This window comes from Sciurus carolinensis, chromosome 9 (assembly GCF_902686445.1).
Source record: "Sciurus carolinensis chromosome 9, mSciCar1.2, whole genome shotgun sequence".
Lineage (NCBI taxonomy): Eukaryota > Metazoa > Chordata > Mammalia > Rodentia > Sciuridae > Sciurus > Sciurus carolinensis.
The window spans coordinates 31,698,788-31,722,214 of record NC_062221.1 but is presented as its reverse complement, the minus strand read 5'-3'; the positions used below and the strand labels follow the sequence as shown (position 1 = coordinate 31,722,214).

At 36.5% G+C, this 23,427-nt stretch overlaps 1 protein-coding gene and 1 non-coding gene across 4 annotated transcripts in view; one reads left to right on the top strand and one right to left on the bottom strand.

The window, feature by feature from the left end:
- Ppm1l (protein phosphatase, Mg2+/Mn2+ dependent 1L) overlaps positions 1-23,427 on the bottom strand; it is a 499,143-nt gene that overhangs the window by 138,193 nt on the left and 337,523 nt on the right. The window lies entirely within an intron of this gene.
- On the top strand, positions 20,037-20,169 carry LOC124993837 (small nucleolar RNA SNORA70). The gene has a single exon (XR_007110356.1). It is a non-coding gene; the product is annotated as a small nucleolar RNA SNORA70 (small nucleolar RNA).

Below are 23,427 nucleotides of genomic sequence, written 5' to 3'. Positions count from 1 at the left end.
CATTCACTACCAGGCTAGATTTGAATGGCTACACTAGATCCTCTTTCCTCTTATAGACCCTGCCAAAATCAGGAATGATATCCCTTCTGTGTTAGGCCATCTTCTGATTCTGGAATTTTTGGAATGTAAGGATATAACAGTGAAAAGATTTTAATATCACTATTAAATACAATATTTAGCTATTGTCCACACTACTTCTAAACTCTGCTGCAGATTGGATTCTTCAATGTATCCAAAATTTCTAGACTTCAAACTGGTGTAGCTGGGTTTTGCCAAGCTCTGTGGGAACAACCAATTGATGGTTTCAAAGAGGATAATTATCCCTGTGGCAGAAATTATGACTTAATGGTTGCAGCCAATCATACCATCTTTCATCATTTGGGAGAGAAGGTAAAGACTACTACCTCTTTTCTAAGTAATAGAAACAAGTGAATATAATTCTAACTGAAGAGAGGCTTTTAACAGGATATTTGCAGACAAATTTATACCTTTTTTTTTTTGTGAAAATAGCTCATCCTCTCAGAGAGGGGACACACAGATTATGGTTTAACTTGCCTATGAATAGCAGTTAACAGATTGAGGTTGTTAATTCCATTTGCTTCCTCTCTGAAGAAAATAAATATTACCTTGTTAAGGTGTCAGCAGTCCCGAAGTCCAAAGAGGAGACAATCTGAAGACTTCATTACTCTAAAAGCTTTAAATGAAACCCACATGTTCTGTTAAGAGACTATTTGGTTCAGCAGAGAATTATTCTTGGGTTATACCAAATGTAGGTGTATCCTCCACTGTCGGAATTTCCAACCAGCCTCAATAGTCATTTAAAAGCATGGAATGACTGAAGAATAAATAGAAATTTTCTATATCTAAAAATAACAAATAAAAAAATTGGTATATTCTTATGGCTAACTATGTTTCTGTTTAATATTTCAGCATCCATTTCAATATTCTTTGATGTGATTTGAGAGCTGTGGTGAGAGATGAATAAAAACCATTTCCAAAAGAATATTATAAGTTGAATCCATTTAAGAAACCAATTGCATAAACTATTCAATGACCTAAAATGAGGCCACATTTTCTAAGTCATCTTGACTGACTAGAACAACTTCTAAAGACTTTACTTGAGAATCAGGAAATAAAACATATGGTTTTCATGAAGTTCTTCAGATGATAAAATATTCATTCACAAAATATCTTCAAATGGAAATAAGGAAGGAATCAGCGGAACTGGTTTGTAAAAAGTGTGACTCATTTCAGTTTCTTCACTGGCTTTAAGGGGAACTGCCCAACTTTTCATGATCAAACTTTAACGTGATATCTATTGCTAGGTCCTAAAAAAGTAGAGTACCTTAATTTTAAGAAGAACCTGGGGCGGGGGAAGTAGCTCAGTGGTAGAACACTTGTCTAGCATGTGAAAGGCCCTGGGTTCAATCCCTAGGGCTACAGGGGGGTGGGGGCATGGTTCTATGTAAAACAAACCTCATCAGTGAATACAGTAAATTGATTGCTTTTAGAACTGAACTTTTTTCTTCCTTCCATGAGGCCACTCATAAAGTAACTGGCCACATAGTTCTAGTTACTTTGCCAGTACTAATCTCCAATGTAATTCTACAGTAACTTCAACTGAATAGGTATAAATCTCACTCTAGAAAACAGGAAAATTAATACCATTAGTAGGGTATTCATTCACAGAATCATGGCCAGTATAACCTTATATTTCCAAATTTTCACTACTAGGATATGGTCAACCTCACTTTATCATGTTTTGTGAGGAGTGAATTTATATGTCTTAACTGATTGAATTCCTTTGCCTAGTTCAGTGCCTCACATATGAATGGTTTTCAAAATAAATGAATGAAAGAATGAATGAATGAATGAATAAATCTATTACATAATTTTGCTTACTGCAAATACCCAAAATACATAAATCCCTTGCTTTCAATTGCTGTGGGAATCATGGCTTTATGAGAAGTGACATCACAGTAGATACTGAGATACCCAAATTCAATCTATCTCATGTTAAATATCTATTAGAATCATATGGTCCTAAGAATATGAAAAAACATAAGATCTCATCTAGCTCCAAAGTCTTTAGCCTTAGATGGAAGTAAGTTTATATAAGTTAGGAACCAAAAGATTCAAATGATGAACCTAGTAGATCATAAAAACTTTGGGAATAATCATCAGGAAATGAGGATGTGAAAATAATCTAAATCCAGAAATGCAGGACATAAGAAATTAGATGCCCATTTCCAAGTCCCTGAAAGAGCAACTGTAAAATGGGTTTATGAGCATCCCCCAGGCATTCTGGAATGTAGTCAGCAGCAGATGAAAATCTGTGGTCATTAGTAACCTCCATATTACTGAGAAATACTGAGAAATAACCCTGAGTTACTTGGCATTTGGTTGTTTCCTTAGTTGGTGATAAGAAATGTTCTGGGTCCCTGCAAACCTAACACTCAAACTAACTGAACTTCCTGGTCACAAGTATCCTTAGTTAACTGAGATGTTAACTGCCTTCCATAAGCAGGGTTGTGTTATTTTATCACAGAAGCTGAAAAAGTTGTGCAAGTATATAAAGACTTTTTATTCTTTTTATTAAATAAAATAATTTCCTGTTCAGGAATCTATTCATGTTTGGCATTTTATGTATTTGGAATATTTAAGAAAACCTGAGGGTCACTATATTTATAGGCTTGATTTATTAGATTTGAAAGCATTTCTCACACACTGACATTTTAAGTCAGACAACTCAAATACTTAAAAAGAAATATCTATAAATACATATTCAAATATATATGCATATATATTTGAATATTTAAATATGTATATATACATGTACATATATATACATTGTTTTTAAGCACAGTTTAAATGTTTAATCAATTTTGTAAATGAGATCAAATATTATTCAAAGGCTCTTTAAAATTAATATTAAACTTTCTCTGCTTATATATAACAAGGAAGAAAATACAATTGGAAGCTGGAATTCTAAAGAGCTTAAAGAAGAACTTGGGTTTTGAAGGCTATAATTATAAAACCTCTGTCAGTTTTTAAAATTAAAATTAAATATTTGAATAGTCTTTTTGTCATACACACACAAATCATCCTTAAGAACATCAAAAATTTCATAACCCCACTGCCTCTGTCATTCATCCAAGTATTCAGCCTTCTGATTGGCCAGTCACCACAACTGGCTTTTGTGCAGAAGTGTCATCTAGTGATTTAAAAGGGTAATTGCAGGCTCTACCATAATTATGCAGGAAGGGAGATTAAATATTAATTTTTTTGTTTTTGTTTTCTGACATTTTACAATCATACCACAGTGAAAAATACAGATTGTCTCAACTTCAGGAGTTTTAATGAGTTTTGATGGGTGAAACCAAGCAAATTTGTCTTTGGCAAACTAGAGTAAGAAAAAGTGTTTTGTAAATTTCTGATTCAGGCTAAGAAGATAGGGGCTTTTCCAGTCCTAAAAACTGAATAAAAATATTAGGCAATGCTGTAATAGTCCCGCTGTGCTGCTATCTCTTAGGTGTGGCCATCTTAAAATGAAGGCCTTCTAACTTTATCTTCTTAGCTGCCAGAGGGGACCTACGTAAGCAAATTTTCATACTATATTTGGATCGTGGTGTAGTCAGTCTCCAGTATATGAAGAAAATCTGAGGAATGAGTAAAATAATTTTATAATATTAACATTTTGAGATAGTGATTCCCTCACCACCACATTCTTCTACTGCTAAAAGAGATTGTCCCAACAAATATTCTCAGGTCTTCAAAGTGTGGAGGGGAGGCATGAAAGAGTATAAGAGGGAACAGGAAGAAAAACAGGTTTTTTTGTTAAAATTATATGGCAGCCACACACATACAAGGCATATAGGATCCTTAATTCTTAAGTCATAGAGCATGTCATGATAACCTTGTGAGTACACACAGACACACACACACAAAGTAGGTGACTGAGAATTCAATGTGACAAGATACAGAAATCAAATGTTTAAATACAATTGCTAGGTTCGGCTGTCTCAAGAAAATGTGCAGTCCATCCTTGTGGGATGGAAGATTGTATACTACATTCCTAAAAACAATTATATTTCTCTTATGTGAAAGAAAAGTAAACAGGTTTCTGTGGACCTTCCTTTCTATCCACTTAGAGCTTCCAGATGGGTCACTAAACCCCACAGTGAAAGAAAAAGCCACAAAGGTGGCTGAGAATGTGGTCTTGGGAACTTGGAAAAGGGGAGGGGCAGGTTAAGGGTGGCAGCAGGTCCTTTCAGTCTTGAGGGCTTGGCCCTTATGCCACTGCACTTTCAGAGATGGCAGGGTGCCCTTGAATTAATGTGGACACTGGCTGGATCTAGAGCACAGTGCTGACACTGGGAAGCCTACCTGCAGGGACAAACACTCTAGGGTAGGCACTTTTGAGAGCTGCCCACCTCAAAGAGTAGAGTTCCATTTTGGCCTTACCAAAGTGGACAGAAGAAGCCATAATGACCATGATGATGGTTCAAGCCTAGGTTTCTCTGCAGGATCCAGGACCCTTGTAAGTCTTTGAAGGCCAGGACAATACAGTGTGAAACAGAGTGGTGGACAGGTAGGGGAAAGTCCCATTGATGACTGACATGAGATTCCTCATTAGTGAGAAGGGCTTAAATTGGTTTGAGTGATAAAAATAAAGACAAATATTTCCTTCAACCCAAGCCTCACAGAGTGATGTGTGTGTTAACTTTCTAATGCAAAACAGGAAAAGGCAGATACATGATATTTTGATGCAGGAGGATATTTTGACAGACGGATTTTTTTGTCAGTCTAAAAACAAACGATTGCATTTTTAGCTTCTGTATAACAAATAATACAATATGTGCAACAGACATCCTCTCCCTTTCCAAAAGCCTTCAGCATCCATGAGTCTACAAGGTACTATGGGGCAGCAAGAGGATGAGGTTATTTAAAAAAAAAAAAAAAAAAAAAAAGTGCTTTTTATCTTTGAGACAACACTGTCAAAATGGCTACAATCAAATAACCAATTCTGGAAAAAAGCCCAGTTCTTAAGTGGCCCAACTATGATCTCAGATAAATGAAAAAGCATAACACAGTTAACACCGAGGCCAAATGGAGGGAAAAAGCAAGAAGAAAAGGAAGTCCTTAGAAAAGATTTGTAGGGCACCCAGTCTGCTGAATCAAAGGGTTCAGAGAGTTGGTCCCCAAAATATATTCTAACCCAACTTCATGCAGTATTTAGTGGGTTTTACCAATTTTATTCTACAACTAAATAGTATTGATGGTTATGATTCTCACTCATACAAAATAAAGGCATTAGAGGAATTATCTTAGTCTGAGATTTCACCATCTTTTTCATTAACAATTCTAGGGTTTAATAATCCTTCTCTACAATCTATTTTATTCCTCATACTTATCTTTAAATTTGGTCTTCCTTTCATTTGTACACATCATTGTACTCCCAAGTCTAATGACTTTCACATGGTATTTTAAAATTGAATGCTATTGCCTAAGTTATTTATAGTCATCTAATTACTGATCATTAACAAACTTGTCAGTAATAACTTGTACATTTTATTTTTTTTTCTTTTTTTAAAATTTATTTTTATTATAAACAAATGGGATACATGTTGTTTCTGTTTGTACATAAAGTAAATGCATTCCATTTGTGTAATCATAGGGTAATGGTGTTTGATTCATTCTGTTATTTTTTCCTTCCCCAACCCCTCCCACACCTCTTTTCCCTCTATACAGTCCCTCCTTCCTCCATTTTGCCCCCCTCCCACCCCCCCATTATGTGTCATCATCCACTTATCAGCCAGATCATTCATCCTTTGGTTTTTTTGAGATTGGCTTATCTCACTTAGCATGATATTCTCCAATTTCATCCATTTGCCTGCAAATGCCATAATTTTATTATTCTTTATTGCTGAGTAATATTCATATATATATATGTCACAGTTTCTTTATCAATTCATCAATTGAAGGACATCTAGATTGGTTCCACAATCTGCCTACTGTGAATTGAGCAGCTATGAACATTGATGTGGCTGCATCACTGTAGTATGCTGATTTTAAGTTCTTTGGGTATGGGCCAAGGAGTGGGATAGCTGGGTCAAATGGTGATTCCATTCCAAGTTTTCTAAGGAATCTCCACACCGCTTCCCAGAGTGGCTGCACTAATTTGCAACCCCACCAGCAATCTATGAGTGTACCTTTTTCCCCACATCCTCTCCAACACCTAATGTTGCTTGTATTCTTGATAATCGCCATTCTAATTGGGTGAGATGGAATCTTAGGGTAGTTTTGATTCACATTTCTCTTATTACTAGAGATGTTGAACATTTTTTCATATATCTGTTGATTGCTTGTACAACTTCTGTGAAGTGTCTGTTCATATCCTTAGCCCATTTGTTGATTGGATTATTTGCATTCTTGGTGTAGAGTTTTTTGAGTTCTTTATATATTCTGGAAATTAGCGCTCTATCTGTAGTATGAGTGGCAAAGATTTTCTCCCACTCTGTAGGCTCTCTCTTCACATTACTGATAGTTTCCTTTGCTGAGAGAAAGCTTTTTAGTTTGAATCTATCCCAGGTATTGATTCTTGCTTTTATTTCTTGTGCTATGGGAGTCATGTTAAGGAAGTCTGATCCTAAGCCAACATGTTGAAGATTTGGACCTACTTTTTCTTCTATAAGATGAAGGGTCTCTAGTCTGACTCCAAGGTCCTTGATCCATTGTGAGTTGAGTTTTGTGCAGGGTGAAAGATAGGGGTTTAGCTTCACTCTGCTGCATTTGGATTTCCAGTTTTGCCAGCACCATTTGTTGAACAGGCTGTCTTTTCTCCATTGCATATTTTTGGCCCCTTTGTCTAGTATGAGAAAACTGTATTTATTTGGGTTTGTGACCATGTCTTCTATTCTGTACCATTGATCTGCCTGTCTATTTCAGTACCAATACCATGCCATTTTTGTTACTATTGCTTTGTAGTATAGTTCAAGTTCTGGTATTTTGATACTTCCTGCTTCACTCTTCCTGCTAAGGATTGCTTTAGCTATTCTGGGTTTCTTATTCTTCCAGATGAATTTCATGATTGCTTGCTCTATTTCTGTAAGGTACGTCATTGGTATTTTAATTGGAATTGCATTGAATCTGTATAGCACTTTTGGTAGTATGGCCATTTTGACAATATTAATTCTGCCTATCCAAGAACATGGGAGATCTTTCCATCTTCTAAGGTCTTCCTCAATTTCTTCAATGTTTTGTAGTTTATATTGTAGAGATCTTTTACCTCTTTGGTTAGATTGATTTCCAAGTTTTTTTGTTTTTTTTTTTTTTTTTTGAGGCTATTGCAAATGGAGTTGTTTTCCTCATTTCCTTTTCAGATGTTTCATCGCTTGTGTATAAAAATGATTTAGATTTATACGAGTTGATTTTATAGCCTGCTATTTTGCTGAATTCTTTTATGAGGTCTAGAAGTTTTCTGGGGGAGTTTTTTGGATCCTCTAAATATAGAATCATGTCATCAGCAAATAGTAACAGCTTAAGTTCCTCTTTTCCTATTTGTATCCCTTTAATTTCTTTAGGCTGTCTAATTGCTCTGGCTAGAGTTTCGAGGACAATGTTGAATAGAAGTAGTGAAAGAGGACATCCCTGTCTTGTTCCCGTTTTTAAAGGGAATGGTTTCAGTTTTTCTCCATTAAGAATGATGTTGGCCATGGGTTTAGCATAAATAGCCTTTACAATGTTCAGGTATGTTCCTTCTATCCCTATTTTTTCTAGTGTTTTGAGCATGAAGGGGTGTTGTATTTTGTTGAACGCTTTGTCTGCATCAATTGAAATAACCATATGATTCTTATCCTTAAATCTATTGACATGATGGATTACGTTTATTGATTTACGAATGTTAAACCACCCTTGCATTCCAGGGATGAACCGCACTTGATCGTGGTGCACAATATTCTTAATATGTTTTTGGATACCGTTTGCCAATATTTTGTTAAGGATCTTTGCATCTATATTCATCAAGGATATTGGTGTAAAATTTTCTTTCCTTGATGTGTCTTTTCCTGGTTTGGGTATGAGGGTGATATTAGCTTCATAGAATGAGTTCGGTAGGGTACCCTCCTTTTCTATTTCCTGGAATACTTTGAGAAGTACTGGAATGAATTCTTTTTTGAAGGTCTTGTCGGCTGAGAAATCGTCTGGTCCTGGGCTTTACTTGGATGGTAGGATTTTAATGGCTTCTTCTATTTCATTGCTTGATATTGATCTGTTTAAATTGTGTATGTTCTCCTGGTTCAGCTTGGGAGGAGCATATGGCTCTAGAAATTTGTCAATGTCTTCAGTAGTTTCTATTTTGTTGGAACACAGATTTTCGAAGTAGCTTCTCATTATGTTATGTATCTCAGTGGTGTCTGTTGTGATATTTCCTTTTTCATCATAAATTTTAGTAATTTGAGTTTTCTCTTTCCTTCTCTTTGTTAGTGTGGCTAAGGGTTTGTCTATTTTGTTTACTTTTTCAAAGAACGAACTTTTTGTTTTGTCAATTTTTTGAATTGTTTCTTTTGTTTCAATTTCATTGATTTTCAACTCTGATTTTAATTACTTCCTGTCTCCTACTACTTTTGCTGTTATTCTGTTCTTCTTTTACTAGGGCTTTGAGCTGTAATGTTATGTCATTTATTGTTGATTTTTCATTCTTTTCTTGAATGTACTCCAAGCAATGAATTTTCCTCTTAGTCCCGCTTTCATAATGTCCCAGAGATTTTGATATGTTGTATCATCGTTCTCATTGACCTCTAAGAATTTTTTTATCTCATCCCTGATGTTTTCTGTTATCCATGTTTCATTCAATAGCATACTTTTTAGTCTCCAGGTGTTGGAGCAATTTCTGTTTTTTATTTTGTCATTCATTTCTATTCTCAGTCCATTATGATCTGATAAAACACAAGACAGTATCTCTATTTTTTTGCATTTCTTAAGGGCTGCTTTGTGGCATAACTTATGGTCTATTTTCGAGAAGGTTCCATGTGCTGCTGAGAAGAAAGAGAATTTGCTTGTTGATGGATGGAATATTCTATATATGTCTATTAAGTCTAGGTTATTGATTGTGTTATTGAGTTCTATGGTTTCTTTGTTTGGTTTTTGTTTGGAAGATCTATCTAGAGGTGACAGTGGTGTGTTAAAGTCACTCAGAATTACTGTGTTCTGGTCTATTTGATTCCTGAAATTGAGAAGGATTTGTTTGATGTACAGGGATGCACCATTGTTTGGGGCATAAATATTTACTATCGTTATGTCTTCCTGATTTATGGTTCCCTTATGCAGTATGAAATGTCCTTTTTTATCCTTTCTGACTAACTTTGGCTTGAAGTCCACTTTATCTGATATAGGGATGGAAACCACCACTTTTTTACTAAGTCCACGTGCATGGCAGGTTTCTTTCCATCCTTTCACCTTTAGTCTGCGGATGTCTTTTTCTATGAGATGCGTCTCTTGCAGGCAGCATATTGTTGGGTCTTTCTTTTTAATCCATTCTGTCACTCTAGGTCTTTTGATTGATGAATTTAGGCCATTAACATTCAGAGTTATTATTGACATATGACTTGTATGCCCAATCATGGTTTTTAACTGGGCTTGGTTTCTCCTTTGAGTGGGTTTTTCTCTAAGTAGTCCTTCCTTTGCTGACCTACATTGTTGTTTTCATTTCCTCCTTATGGAATATTTTGATAACATTCTGTAGCACTGGCTTTCTATTTTTAAATTCTTTTAACTTTTGTTTATCATGGAAGGATTTTATTTCATCTTCAAATCTGAAAGTTAGTTTTGTTGGATATAGAATTCTTGGTTGGCAACCATGTTCTTTCAGAGCTTGAAATAATTTGTTCCAGACCCTTCTAGCTTTTAGAGTCTGGGTTGAGAAGTTGGCTGCTATCCATATTGGTTTCCCCGTATATGTAGTTTGATGCTTTTCTCTCGTGGCCTTCAAAATCCTATCTTTATTTTGAATGTTAGGCATTTTCATTATAATGTGCCTTGGTGTGGATCTGTTGTGGTTTTGTGCATTTGATGTTCTGTAAACCTCTTGTATTTGATTTTCCATTTCATTCTTCAGGTTTGAGTAATTTTCTGATAGTATTTCATTGAATAGGTTGTTCCTTCCTTTGGTTTGTATTTCTGTGCCTTCCTCAATCCCAATAATTCTTAAATTTGGTCTTTTCATGATGTCCCATAGTTCTTGGAGATTCTGTTCATGATTTCTTACCATCTTCTCTGTTTGGGCAACTTTATTTTCAAGATTAAATATTTTGTCTTCATTGTCTGAGGTTCTGTCTTCCAAGTGGTCTAGTCTTTTGATGATGCTTTCCACTGAGTTTTTTATTTGGTTTATTGTTTCCTTCATTTCAAGGATTTCCGTTTGTTTTTTTTTTTTGAGAATCTCTATCTCTTTGTTGAAATGATCTTTTGCTTCCTGCAGTTGCTCTTTCAACTACTTATTGGTATGATCATTCATTACCTGCATTTGCTCTCTTATCGCATCCTTTGCTTCACGAATCATCTTAATCATGTATAATTGGAAGTCCTTTTCTGACATTTCTTCTAACATACTGTCATTGGATTCTATTAATATAGAATCTAGATTTGTTTGGATCATTTTCTTCCCTTGTTTTCTCCTGTTGTTCATGTATCTTCCCCTCTAGCAGTGCAGATCTGGGGTATTGCAGATTTCCCCCTATAGGCTTATAGTGGCCCTACAGGTTTCCAAAACCCTTTCTTTAAGGGGAGATCAATATTAGCAGTGCCCAATTCAGACACTATGCAATCATAGACCAAATAGCCCCTATGAGGACAATAACAAAATTGTCATAATGAACAGAATGAGTTAAAATATTTTCTTCAAAAAAACAAACAGATTTGCAATAAGGTCTGCAGTTTCTAATGGAGGACAAAGAAGATGCAGAGGGATGTAGAATGTGGCTGTTAATGGGATAAGAAAAGATTATACAGAAGTTCTAGATAATAGAAAGGGTGAGAGTGTAATCAAAAGAAATTAGATGTTAGCATGCAAAAAAGGGAGAAAGAGACTCTGAGGGAACAGGTAAACAAAAGGAAAAGAGAGCAAGAAAAGTAAAGAAATAAAAACTTAAATTTTTTTGTATAAGGACAAAAAAGAAAATCTACAGTATAACAGTCATATAGTAATGAAACCTCCCAGTGTTCAGTAGCCTGATGCATGAGAGGTACCTGACAATGAGCTTCAAGTCTCCAGCAGGCGTCTCGGGATGGGATTTGCCCCACCTAAAGATCGGAGCTACGGCTTCCAGGATTATCCAAGATGGCCACTCTGGCTTCCAAATATGCTGGCTAATGGGGACTGCAGCTCAGGGTGTGGACATGGTCGGCTGGAGGACTTGGAGGCAGGGTGCGGCTGGTCAGGCAGGGGTCCTGTAGGTCGGGTGTGTTGCAGGATCTTGGAGGCAGGGTGCAATCAGTCAGTCTGGGGTCCTGGCGGCAGGGAGCGGTCAGTCCATGTGAGGGCCCTGGAGGCAGGGAGTGATCGGTTGGGCTGAGGGATCCTGGAGACAGGGCTCAGTCAGTCTGGCCAGGGGTCCTACAGGGCCTGGCTGTTGCCTCAAAATGGTGGCTGCCACATGTAACCAGACCTGCAGGTACTGTGACAGTGAACTTCCAGGCAACAGCAGGCAGCTGGCGCTCCACTGGCGGTCGGCAATCAGTTTGCTGACTGTTGTCGGACAATGGGGAGGTGAATCTCGTGCACTGGGTCATGGATAGGTGTAAGGCAGGTGATGGACAGGCAAGAGGCAGGCAAAATGGTGGATGATAGGCGCCTGACGTTGAGCAATGTGTACTCAGAAAAGGTGTCGATATGCTGGCAGACTGCAGGTGATCACAGTAGACAAATGAGGTAAACAGCAGGGGATCGAGAAGCAGCAAAAACTGCCTCACCAAGAAACAGATATCCTCTGCTTGAAACTGGAGTTACAGAGTGACAAGGAACGCAGCCTCCCTCTAGTCCGCCATCTTGGATCCCCTTATTTTTCTATTTCAGTCAAATTAATGGTGAACTATTAATGGTTCTTAAAGTATCACTTTCCAAAATAATTTTTTAAATTATCAGAAAATATTCTCCGTAATTTTTCAATTTGCTGCAAATACTTTTATGTTAAAAAATAACTCTTCAGGAAGAGCATATTTAATCCATAAATCCTCTACTACATTAGAATATTTATGCAATTTTCACTTTTTTAGATTCTGTTTTTTCCACATCTTAAAGTCAACTCTACTCTTACACTGAACTCATAGTCTCTGTGATGCTTTGTAACATAAATTTCTAAACAGATAACGAGTATAAATTTTCAAAAAGCTTTGGCATGTTGCTTTGCCAAAGTGCTATACAGACAAATCTCTATTGCCCAGAAGTTATTCTGGATTTACTCAGTCATTTGTTTACTTTACAACTATTGTTTCTACTATGTCCCAAGTACTACAGTACTAAATGCTAGGTATAGATAACAGTGAGTTACACCGGAAAGATGAGCAAGCAAAGAGAAAATCATCAAAAGGGGTTGGGAGTGCCATGACAGTACAAACAAAGGGCACCCAAATGAGGGGCAGCTAAGCTTTTTCCAAAGTGATCTTCCTCCCCAAGGTAAGAAGAGTTAGTGTGAAAGTGTGCATGCACAGGGGCAAAAGGAGGACCCAAAGGCATCAGGACAAAGAACAGGGTAAAGTTTTCCAGATGATGCAAATGGTCAAGAACTTAAATCTTGATACACAGCAGATACATAGAAACTTCTATTTATTTAATTGTTCGGGCTGATATCTATCTAGAATTTTATTACGAAGAACAAAAGGAACATAGATCATAAATTAACGTCTTCTTTATAATTCAGGGCCATCACATTATTAGTATGTGGCTGCCATCAAGGTCCACTGGGATTTACTACACCTATATTAAATGGTCCCAAATTGTCCTTCTTTTGAAATCATATCTTTTTTGTCATCATCATCTTCCCAGATCATTTTCATATGGTAATCTGCTATTAATGTTTCTACATGAGAGTCCCTCTCCACCTGCCTTTTGCTTTTAATAGCTGTGGACATGAAATGGACAGACAGGCTTACAAAAATGGTGCCAAAAATAAGAACTATAAGCTCTGAGTGAGGCTAAAGGAATTTTTCTGCACTTAAAGAATATGACAGAATAATAAAGGACCTTATCGATCTATTTTAGCCATTCACAGTTCACTTTGCTTAGTGTCCATTGATTTGTTATACTAAAGAAAATTAAAGTAAAAAATGCAAGATCTAGAGAGGTCAACAATTTCTAAAAGTGGAAACATTTTCACTGACCTTTCACTCTTTAGGTTACATAACAATGTCACTTTAGATGTTTCTACACAAGCTAGAATGGGCCATTTATAATGCTAGTAGATTGGGAGATTTCTTTAACACTTTTAATGCCTTTAAGCAACAATGGGGTTGTGAAACCAAATGTGTCCCCATTACTTCCTTTGCAAAGGGCTTACTCAATGTCACTAGACTAAACACTACACTACCTTGTGAGACTCTTAAGTCAATGAAAGCTGATGATATCCTAAGTTGTGGAAGACCAAAAACAAATGGCATTAAAAGTATTCAAGAATCCTAATCTTCTCAGCCTTAGCACCTGTTCTCCAAGCTCCTGTGCCTGTATTCTTCCTCATGGGAGTTGGCCTGCAACCATGCACAAAGATGGCACAAAAAATAGTTGAAAAGCAAGCGTTTAAAAGTCACTTTAAAATTGGGAGTGGTCAGGTTCTCTTTTCTTTCCTAGTATGAAAGCCTGACTCTACCAATAAGCTCCCTGGCCTTAATTATACACATATTAAACCCAAGAAATAGAACAAGAAGCATATGGAGGAATAAGCAGGAACTGAAGTTAGAAACATATGTTTCTCAAAGGGGTTGCCAGGAAAAAAAAAAATTGGAATCTAAAACTGGCACTCAACTGGCAGCTGTCTAAATAAAAAAAAAAGAAAGTAAAAGAAAAAAAATTGTGAGTACATTGCAGAGAAAAGAAAAATACGGACATAGGCATCATCATTGAAATTTCAGATTATTAAAGTTAAAGATTATAAAAGGAATATTCTAATCTATATTTTTCTATTATACATTTATTATTCAGCATTTTATCCCTCACAGCAACTACAGCAGTTTCCTGAACTTTACAATTTTTACTATTTCTCAAATGTATTAGTACATAAACCCATCAACCAATCTGCTTTACATTACAGCATCTGCATCAATTTCTATATGACACACTCCTGTAGGAGCAAATAAGTCTCTTGGTATGGATATTTACATTCTATTAGAAAGCCCTAGGAGATCTCAGAGAAGTGAATGCTGGACTGGTGGGATTTTGTTGAGGACAGGGAATGTCTTCAGAATTCCTCAGACAGCTGTCTCTTGGTATTTTTATCCTTACTTTTAAGGGTTTGCTCTCACAATACAGAATCCTTTTAACAGAAGACAGCTCTGTGCTTGTAGGAAGAGTACCAACCCTGGACAGAAAGGCTCTACTGAAAGAGTGCATTCTTTCTTTCTTTGTAATTAGTGGGCAAGGCTAATTGTGATAATATAAATGGAAGCCCTTTATAAACACATAAAGCCTTATATCCTAACCTGTAAGAGGTAGGGAACCGTGGATTTGCTCATGAATGACAGATAGATCCCGCCATGCATAATAATTTGCCTGAAACACTAAATTAGGAAAAATTGAGAGAAGTTTTGGCCCGGGCGTTGGAGGGGGCTTAGACTGAATACCCCAGATAATCTCTAAATCCCATTCAGCTTTCAGGGTTTGTAATTCTAGCCTTACTAAAATCTAACCACTCCTCCTATGGCTTCATATATACCATTACCATCATTATTCAGGTTTCCCCAAACCTTTTAAATTCCAACTGTCCCTTTTCAACACTGCTCCTGACTTAACACAGATTAATCTCATAAATTGAGAAGAATTTTATACCAGTTTCTCTGCTTCCTCTCTTGAATGCAGAGATGCAAATTACTCTCAGGTGTTCAAAATACCTCACTCAACACTCCGAGAAACAGAAGAACTGGTAGTGTTATTGGATCATTGCAAAATGGTCAACATGGCAGGAAGTGGAAGGGTTAAAAGTTCTTAGGTCCACTCTACATACCTCCTTTTGCGGTCCTCCACTGGAGGCAATAGAAGTTACTGGTCCTCCTTTGAAATGTCTCATCCTATGGGTGATGAGGCTGCCTAGGCTAGAAAGCAATGCTAATGTATTCTCGCCCAGCAGTGTTTGTTTTTCTCATACCATAGGCATATCAGGAATACAAGACAATAAAATACAATAAAAATTAGAAGGTTCAGACCTAGTGAAAGGGACTCAAAGAGACTTCTTTCAGTCTAAATCACAGATCAGAGGATAAAGGAATACCCACTCACAAGTGGTTAAGAACAGCCCATTAAAGTTAGGCTTCCACAGAGGGCTTTAAGCAGAGTCCAGCAACAATGAAGAATATGCATTCAGTAAGAAGGTCTATCACAGAAACTATGAGTGCTAGATGGCTATAATTGCCTAGTCACTCCTCAAACTCTCCATCAGAGACACATAACATACAAACTGACTCTAAATCTCATCACTCTGACAGTGACATTTACTCGTCCCAAGAATACTCAATAACATTAATCTTCAGTCAAGTCTCTTTCTTATATTCTGCCACACCTAACAGATGCAAAAGATGAGGCTATTAATATCAAAACAGGACAGCTGTGGAAAGAGAATAGCAACACAAATCCCAGTTGTCCCTGAAGCTACATATGTCCCTCATACTCAAACCTTCATACATGAGAACTAATTTTTTCTTCATTATAGGTGACTGGATGCTAACCTATCCTGTATAATCATGCTCTTTAATCTTCAAAAGGGATATTTTTAAAAACCATAATGTCGATGGAGTTCACAGGATAAGTTCAGATTTCCCTCAGGTCAAATGCTTTTGAGTTCCAAAAGACGTGGCTTACTACAGTGCAATCATTTTGATAACCCGATGTACCCTACAAACTAGATGTCACACTTAAAGTTATTTCAATTTCTCTGAAAACCATAAGCACAAAAACTAAACAAGCACTTCATAAGAATGCATTTAGCACATGTAATTGTTAAGAATTGTTAAGAAACCTAGTAAACACATATACACAAAATAAATGCATAAGATTTAGGAAATAACTGAGTTTTTGTGAAAAAGAAAAGTCATAGCATTAAACTCAAGATTAAGTTTTAAGCTTTGAATGTATCTCAATATTGAGAACCAACAATGATAAGCATTACCATTCTTCCTACATAGTCAATGTTTTAACAGAACAACCAGTCTCTCTCTCTGTCTCTCTTTTTCTATTGGTGCACTACAGCTGTATAATGATGGGATTTGTTGTTACATATTTGTATATGCACACAATATAATAATATAATTTGGCCAATATCACTCTATAGCAGTTCCCCCTCCCTCCCTACTTGTCACCTTCTGTTTCCTTTCCTCTATTGATCTCCCTTTGATTTTCATTAGACTCTCCCCCAATCTTTATTTTCCTTTTTCCTCTCTGGTTTCCATGAATGAGAAAAAAACATAGACCCTTGACCTTCTGAGCTTGCTTATTTCATTTAACATAATGGTCTCTGGTTCCATCCATTTCCTGCAAATGACAGAGTTTCATTTTTCTTTATGGCTGAATAAAACTTTATTGTGTCTATATACCACATTTTCTTTATTCCTTCATCCATTGATGGTCACCTAGGCTAGTTCCATTGTTTGGCTACTGTGAATTGTGTTGCTATAAACACAAGTATGCATGTATCACTATTGCATGATGACTTTAATTCTTTAGGATAAATACCAAGGAGTGGTATAGCTAGGTCATATGGTGTTTCCATGCCTAGTCTTTTGAGGAACCTCCATACTGATTTCCATTGTAGTTACACTAATTTACAATTCAACCAACCATGTAAGTGTTCCTTTATCTCCACATCCTCTCCAGCATTTATTTGTATTCTTGATGACTGTCATTCTGACCAGTGAAATGAAATCTCAATGTAGTTTTGCTTGGAGTTCCCTAATTGTTAATGATGTTGAACATTTTTTCATATATTTGTTGGCCATTTGTATTTCTTCTTTTGAGAAGTGTCTATTTAATACATTTGCCCATTTATTAATTGGGTTATTTGATTTTTTTGGTGTTAAATTTTTTGAGTTCTTCATATATTCTAGATATTAATCCCCGGTCAGAAGAGCAAAGGTTTTTCTCCCATTCTGTAGGTTCTCTCTTCACATTCCTAATTGTTTCCTATGTTGTACAGAAGCTTTTAAATTTGAGGCCATCCATTTATTAACTCTTCAGCCAGGCTCCTCTTTCATTTGTGACTTAAAAGGGAAACAGGTACTCTCCCTGCTAAGATTTGACAGAACATGACAAGATCTATCATGACAATAAATTGATTCTTCAGCTATAATGCCTTCCTTCCTTCCAGGATTAAGGGGTACCAACTAAATCAGAGCACTGCCTCACCTACATGAATCACCTTCACATTTTTAGAGATCTAAAGTTACTCCTGCAAATGCTGAAGAATCCCTGCCCTGTGAAGGCCCAAACTAGAAAGCAATACTAATGTACTCTCCCGAGTGAGGTCTGTATACAAGGGCAGAATTTAAAGGTCCTGGGGTGGGGACAAATTTATAAGTTGCTATAAACATAGTTCTTAAATTATTTAATGTAGTCCCATTGTTGACTTCTAAAACCTCTCCTTAGAAAAGGAAGAGCTCCAACTATCTGTTTGCTGACAACATGATCCTATATTTATAAGACCCAAAAAACTCTACCAGAAAACTTTCAGAACTTACAAATGAATTCAGCAAGCAGGATAAAAAACTAACACCCATAAACCAATTGTGTTCCTATATACCAATGATGAATCAGCTGAAAGAGAAATTAGGAAGCCTATCTCATTCACAATAGTCTCAAAAAACAATAAAATACTTGGAAATCAATCTAACAAAAGAATGTGGGTATCAATCTAAAAAAAGAAGTTAAAGACCTCTACAATAAAAACTACAGAACACTTAAGAAAGAAACTGAAGAAGACCTTAGAAGATGGAAAGATCACCCATGTTCTTGGATAAGCAGAATTAAAATTGTCAAAATGGACATACTACCAAAAGTGCTAGATAGATTCAATCCAATCCCTATTAAAATTCCAATGATATTCTTCAAAGAAATGGAAAAAGCAGTCATGAAATTCATTTGGAAAAATAAGTGACAAATAATAGCCAAAGCAATCCTTAGTGAGAAAAGTGATGCAGGAGGCATCACAATACCAGACCTTAAATTATACTACAGATCTATAGTAACAAAAGCAGCATGGTATTGGCACCAAAAGAGGCATGAAGACCAATGGAACAGAATAAAAAACACAGAGACAAACCCACATAAACACAGTTATCTCATGTTAGACAAGGCACCAAAAATATGCACTGGAGAAAGGAGTCTTTTCAACGAATGATGCTGGAAAAACTGGAACTCTCTATGTAGTAGAATAAAATTTAATCCATATCTCTCACCCTACTCAAAACTCAACTCAAAGTGGATCAAAGACCTAGAGATGACCAGAAACCCTGAACCTACTAGAAGAAAATGTAGGCCCAACACTCTAACATGTCAGCTTAGGGACCAATTTCCTAAACAAGACTCCCAAAGTGCAAGAGGTAAAATAAAAAATCAATAAACAGGATGGTACCAAACTAAAAAGCTTCTTCACAGTAAGGAAAACCATAAAAGACATGAAAAGACAGTCTACACAATGGGAGAAAATCTTTGCCACCAATACCTCAGATAGGGAGTTAATTTTCAGAAATACAAAGAACTCAAAAATCTTAACAACAACAACAAAAGAAAACACAATGAATAAATGGATTTATGGGCAAACGAAATTAACAAACCTTTCTCAAAAGAATAAATACAGTCAACAAATATATGAAAAAATGTTCAACATCTCTAGCAATTAGAGAAATGCAAATTAAAACTACACTGAGATTTCATCTCACTCCAACCAGAATACAAGTAACAACAGATGTTGGCACAAATGTGAGGGAAAAGGTATACTCATACATTGGTGGGACTGCAAATTAGTGTAACCACTCTGGAAAGCAGTATGGAGATACTCAAAAAACTAGGAATGGAACCACCATTTGAACCACTTATCTTACACCTCAGTATATATCCAAAGAATGTAAAATCAGCATACTATAGTGATACAGCCACATCAATGTTTATAATTGAATGATTCACAATAGCTAAGCTATGGAACCAACCTAGATGCCCATCAACAGATGAATTGATAAAGAAACTGTAGTACATATACACAATAGAATTTTACTCAGCCATAAAGAAGAATGCCTTTATGACATTTGTCAGTAAATGGATGGATCTGGAGATTAACACACTAAGTGAAATAAGTCAATCCCAAAAAAACAAAGGTCGAATGTTCTCTCTGATATGTGGAAGCTAACCCACAATAACGAGGTGGGGACCAGAAGAAATTAATTTCAGAGGATTAGAAAAAGGGAATGAAGGTAAGGAAAAGAGGATAGGAATAGGAAAGACAGTGGAAAGAATCTGCTATAACTTTCCTATGTACATATATTGAATACACCACAGTGAATCCCACCATTGGGTACATCCACAAGACTGGAGTCTTAATTGGAATAAGATATAATCCATGCATTCATATTTCATCAAAATGAACTCTACAGTCATGTATAACTGAAAATAACTAATAATAAAATTAAAAAATAAAACCTTTCCTTCCCTTTGGCGTCTACGACAACTACAACCCTATTTTCCTCTTAGGTCTTTGATCTCTCCTTCTCAGTCTTCTTTATGGCCTTTTGTCCAACTTCTCCTTACATGGTTCTTTCTTCGGTCATCTTTTCACTGAACTCCCTCCAGGGGAGAGGGTTCATTTATTCTCATGGTTTAAAAATTACCGTTGGCCCAGTATACAACAGCTACAAATAGCAGCCTCCTTGGTAGTACACAAAGCCTGTGCCTTATATGGGCTGCCCTAAGGAACTTTGGAGATGGCTCTTTCCAATGGATGTTCATGTTTCTAATCTTGTGGCTCCCAATTAAGACATCAGGCAGGTATGTGGGGTGCCTATGTAAAGTCCCAGGGCATGGTGGGCAGTGCTCAATTTGACCAACTCATCACATCTATCCACACAAAGGTGAAGAACAAGGATAATGTGATTGAAACCCTTTGCAGGGCCAAGTTTAAGTACCTGGGCCTCCAGAAAATCCACATCTCAAAGAGGGGCTTTGCCAAGTTTAATGTGGATGAATTTGAACTCATAATGGCTGATAAGCAGTCCATCTCAGATGGCAATGAAGTCAAAATATCCATAATCAGTTACCCTGGACAAGTGGTGGACTCTGCATTCATGAGGACTTTCACTATGTTGCCCCTTCCTTAATCACACCCACCAAAATAAATGCTTCCTGTCTTTAAAAAAAATTATAATCAGATTGATGTTCCCAGGTTTCTATTCTGAACACAGGCAATTCCTGGTCTCCAGACTAAAATTTTTTGTGTGTCTAAATGGACATCTATAAGATCGATGAGTGGTCTAATATCTTAAACTCTACAAGTCTAAAATGAACTTTTAAACTTTTCCCCAGGGTCATATCTTCCTTTCCTATTGCTTGTTAGGTAATGGCATCTCCTTATGCCAATTACTCCAAACAAAAATGAAGAAGCACCCCAACCTGCCATATCTGTTATCAGTACCTATAATGTCTCATCTCTGTGGTCTCCATTTCATTTCAGTGCTCTGACTTTAGGACAATCCTCCTCCTCCTCCTCAAGCAAAGTCCCCCACATCCATCCCACACTATTGCCAACAGCTTCTCTGCAGTACTCTTTTATATCTCTAGCTGATTCCTTACTTTACCACTATTTGTCTCCCCTTCAAAAAAATATTTATAAGCTACGTAGAAAATATAAAGTTCTTAGCAAAGAAATCTGGACCTTGACAATTCAGTCCTATCTCTCTTAGCAGTCTAATCTTCTATCACATCTTTCTGAGCACACTTTACTCTTGCCATTGCTTGTATATGTAGGAGTTCATCGAGGTTCTGTTTTTAATAATTCTTCTCCCTGACTTCATGTTTGCAGTTTTTATTCAGTTGTGCCTTGTTCATGTCATTCCCTGAGCCCAAAATGAATTCTCTTCCCCTTAACCATAATATTGTAAACAAACTCAAGTTTCAGCTCAAACACTAGCCCCTTTGATATCACTCTTTGCATTCCTATACTGTTGCCTGTACCACTAAGAGAATATATATGGGACTCTATCTATCATTACAGTTAGACGTTTAAGCATTAACTGCCCTACTTGGATAGGAACTGCTTCAGAGCAAGGACTCTGTCTTGGTAATTATCATGCCTATACTATTTATCTCTACATTCACACTAAGTAGATAGGCCATCATAAAATATTTGGTGAATAAATTTCAACAATTCTCTCTGCTCCAGTGTCATGATCATTTGTTTCTAAATGTAAGATAAGTACTTTTTTAAAAAAGAAAGTAGAGATAAGCAGGTTACATACAGCCTAAATTTCTCTCAAGCAACCTTCTTCCCTCAGTCTATGAGTATTTATAAAACAGGAATTAAGAAAATGGATAAACTGCTATTCAACAAATATTGTTTAAGTGAACCCATACTGCATTCATTTCATATCATTCCAAATCTAACGAGAAACCATATTCCTTCTTCATCAGTCACTTGAAGGTCAAACATCCACAGAAAAAGCAACTTTTACACCATGGTTTTAATCATTCAATAAAATGTAACAGGGGCTGGGGATATAGCTCAGTTGGTAGAATGCTTGCCTCACAAGCACAAGGCCCTGGGTTCAATTCCCGGCACTGCAAAAAAAAAAATAGAATGTAACATAAATATAGTCTAATACTTAAAAAAGAAAACCTGCAGCCACATTTCTTGAGGAACTAATGGTAACCATTATGGAGTCAATCAAGCAGAAGGACTGTTAAACACTCAAAATTTACAACTTGGCTCACACTTTCAGAAGTTTAAGTCAAAGATCAATTGGCTTTGTTGTTTTTGAACCTGTGGAAGGGTGAAGAGCACATAGTAAAGCAAAGCTACTTACCTCATGACATCTGGGAAGTGAAAAGGAAAGTAAGGAAGGGGCCAGGATCCCACTATCCCCTTCAAGAGATGCCCCTATTACATAAATTTCTTCTGCTAAGTCCTGCCTCCTAAAGGTTCTACCACCTCCCAAAAGCTCTATCAACTAGGGTCAAATTGTTCAACTTGAGAACCATGAGGGGCTTAAGATCCAAACCATAACAGTAGGTGCGCATTCAAATAGATTCACATCCAAACAGACAATATAAGGAAATTTAAAAGACTTCATTCTTTACTGAATATTATTTGTTTGTCCCTCCAAAATCATTTTCTACCCTTCTATTCTCTACTGTGTTCTGTGCTAAGAGGCTGACCTGCATCAGATTCTCTTGCCTTCTGGCTTCTTATTGGGTCTGGCCAATGGGAGGCAAGAGATTACAGGAAAGGAGGAGAGCAGCTGGGACACTTACTCCCTTGGATTTCTCCCTGCCAGGATACAGTGGCTGTGTTCCTGCTCCCATTGAAATCCCTGTCTCCTACCTTCAGTTCTTATGGTCTCTAGTCATGATTCCCTCTCTGCCCCTTCAGGCTTGGGCTAATGATATCTTCTATTGTTGCTAGGCCAGGGATGCTTCACTATTCCTATTTTATTTTCCTTAACTCTGTGACAGTCATCCATTCATTCAGTCACAGTCATTCATTAAACATAGTGACACAAATTAAAAAGGAATTCAGCAAGATAGTTACATTGCCATTAAAGAGAAATGAAATTCATAATAAAAATATAATCTTGAGAAAGAAAAATCCACATAGATAAGTTATCTTTAAATAATTGTTATACTAATTCTTGAACCATAGGTTGCTTATTCTTATTTTTTTATGTGATTTAACTATTTTTAAAAATTTAGGTATCTTCAACGAACGGAAGTTAAAAGGAAGTAAGCAGACTAAAATTAATATGGATTGATTAAAGAACGTCTTTCATCTTCATTCCAAACTACTTATTTCTCATTGTCTACATTTTTACAAAGCCCTACTGCCATTCTACTGTTGCAACCTCAGATATTATCTCAAACTTCTATTTTTACTGCTTTCTATATCCAAAGGAAGTTGCTTTTGTTGATTGCTCCAAGTATATATCACATTCTGTACCTATAACACATACACTGATAGGCAGTCCCTAAAATGATCC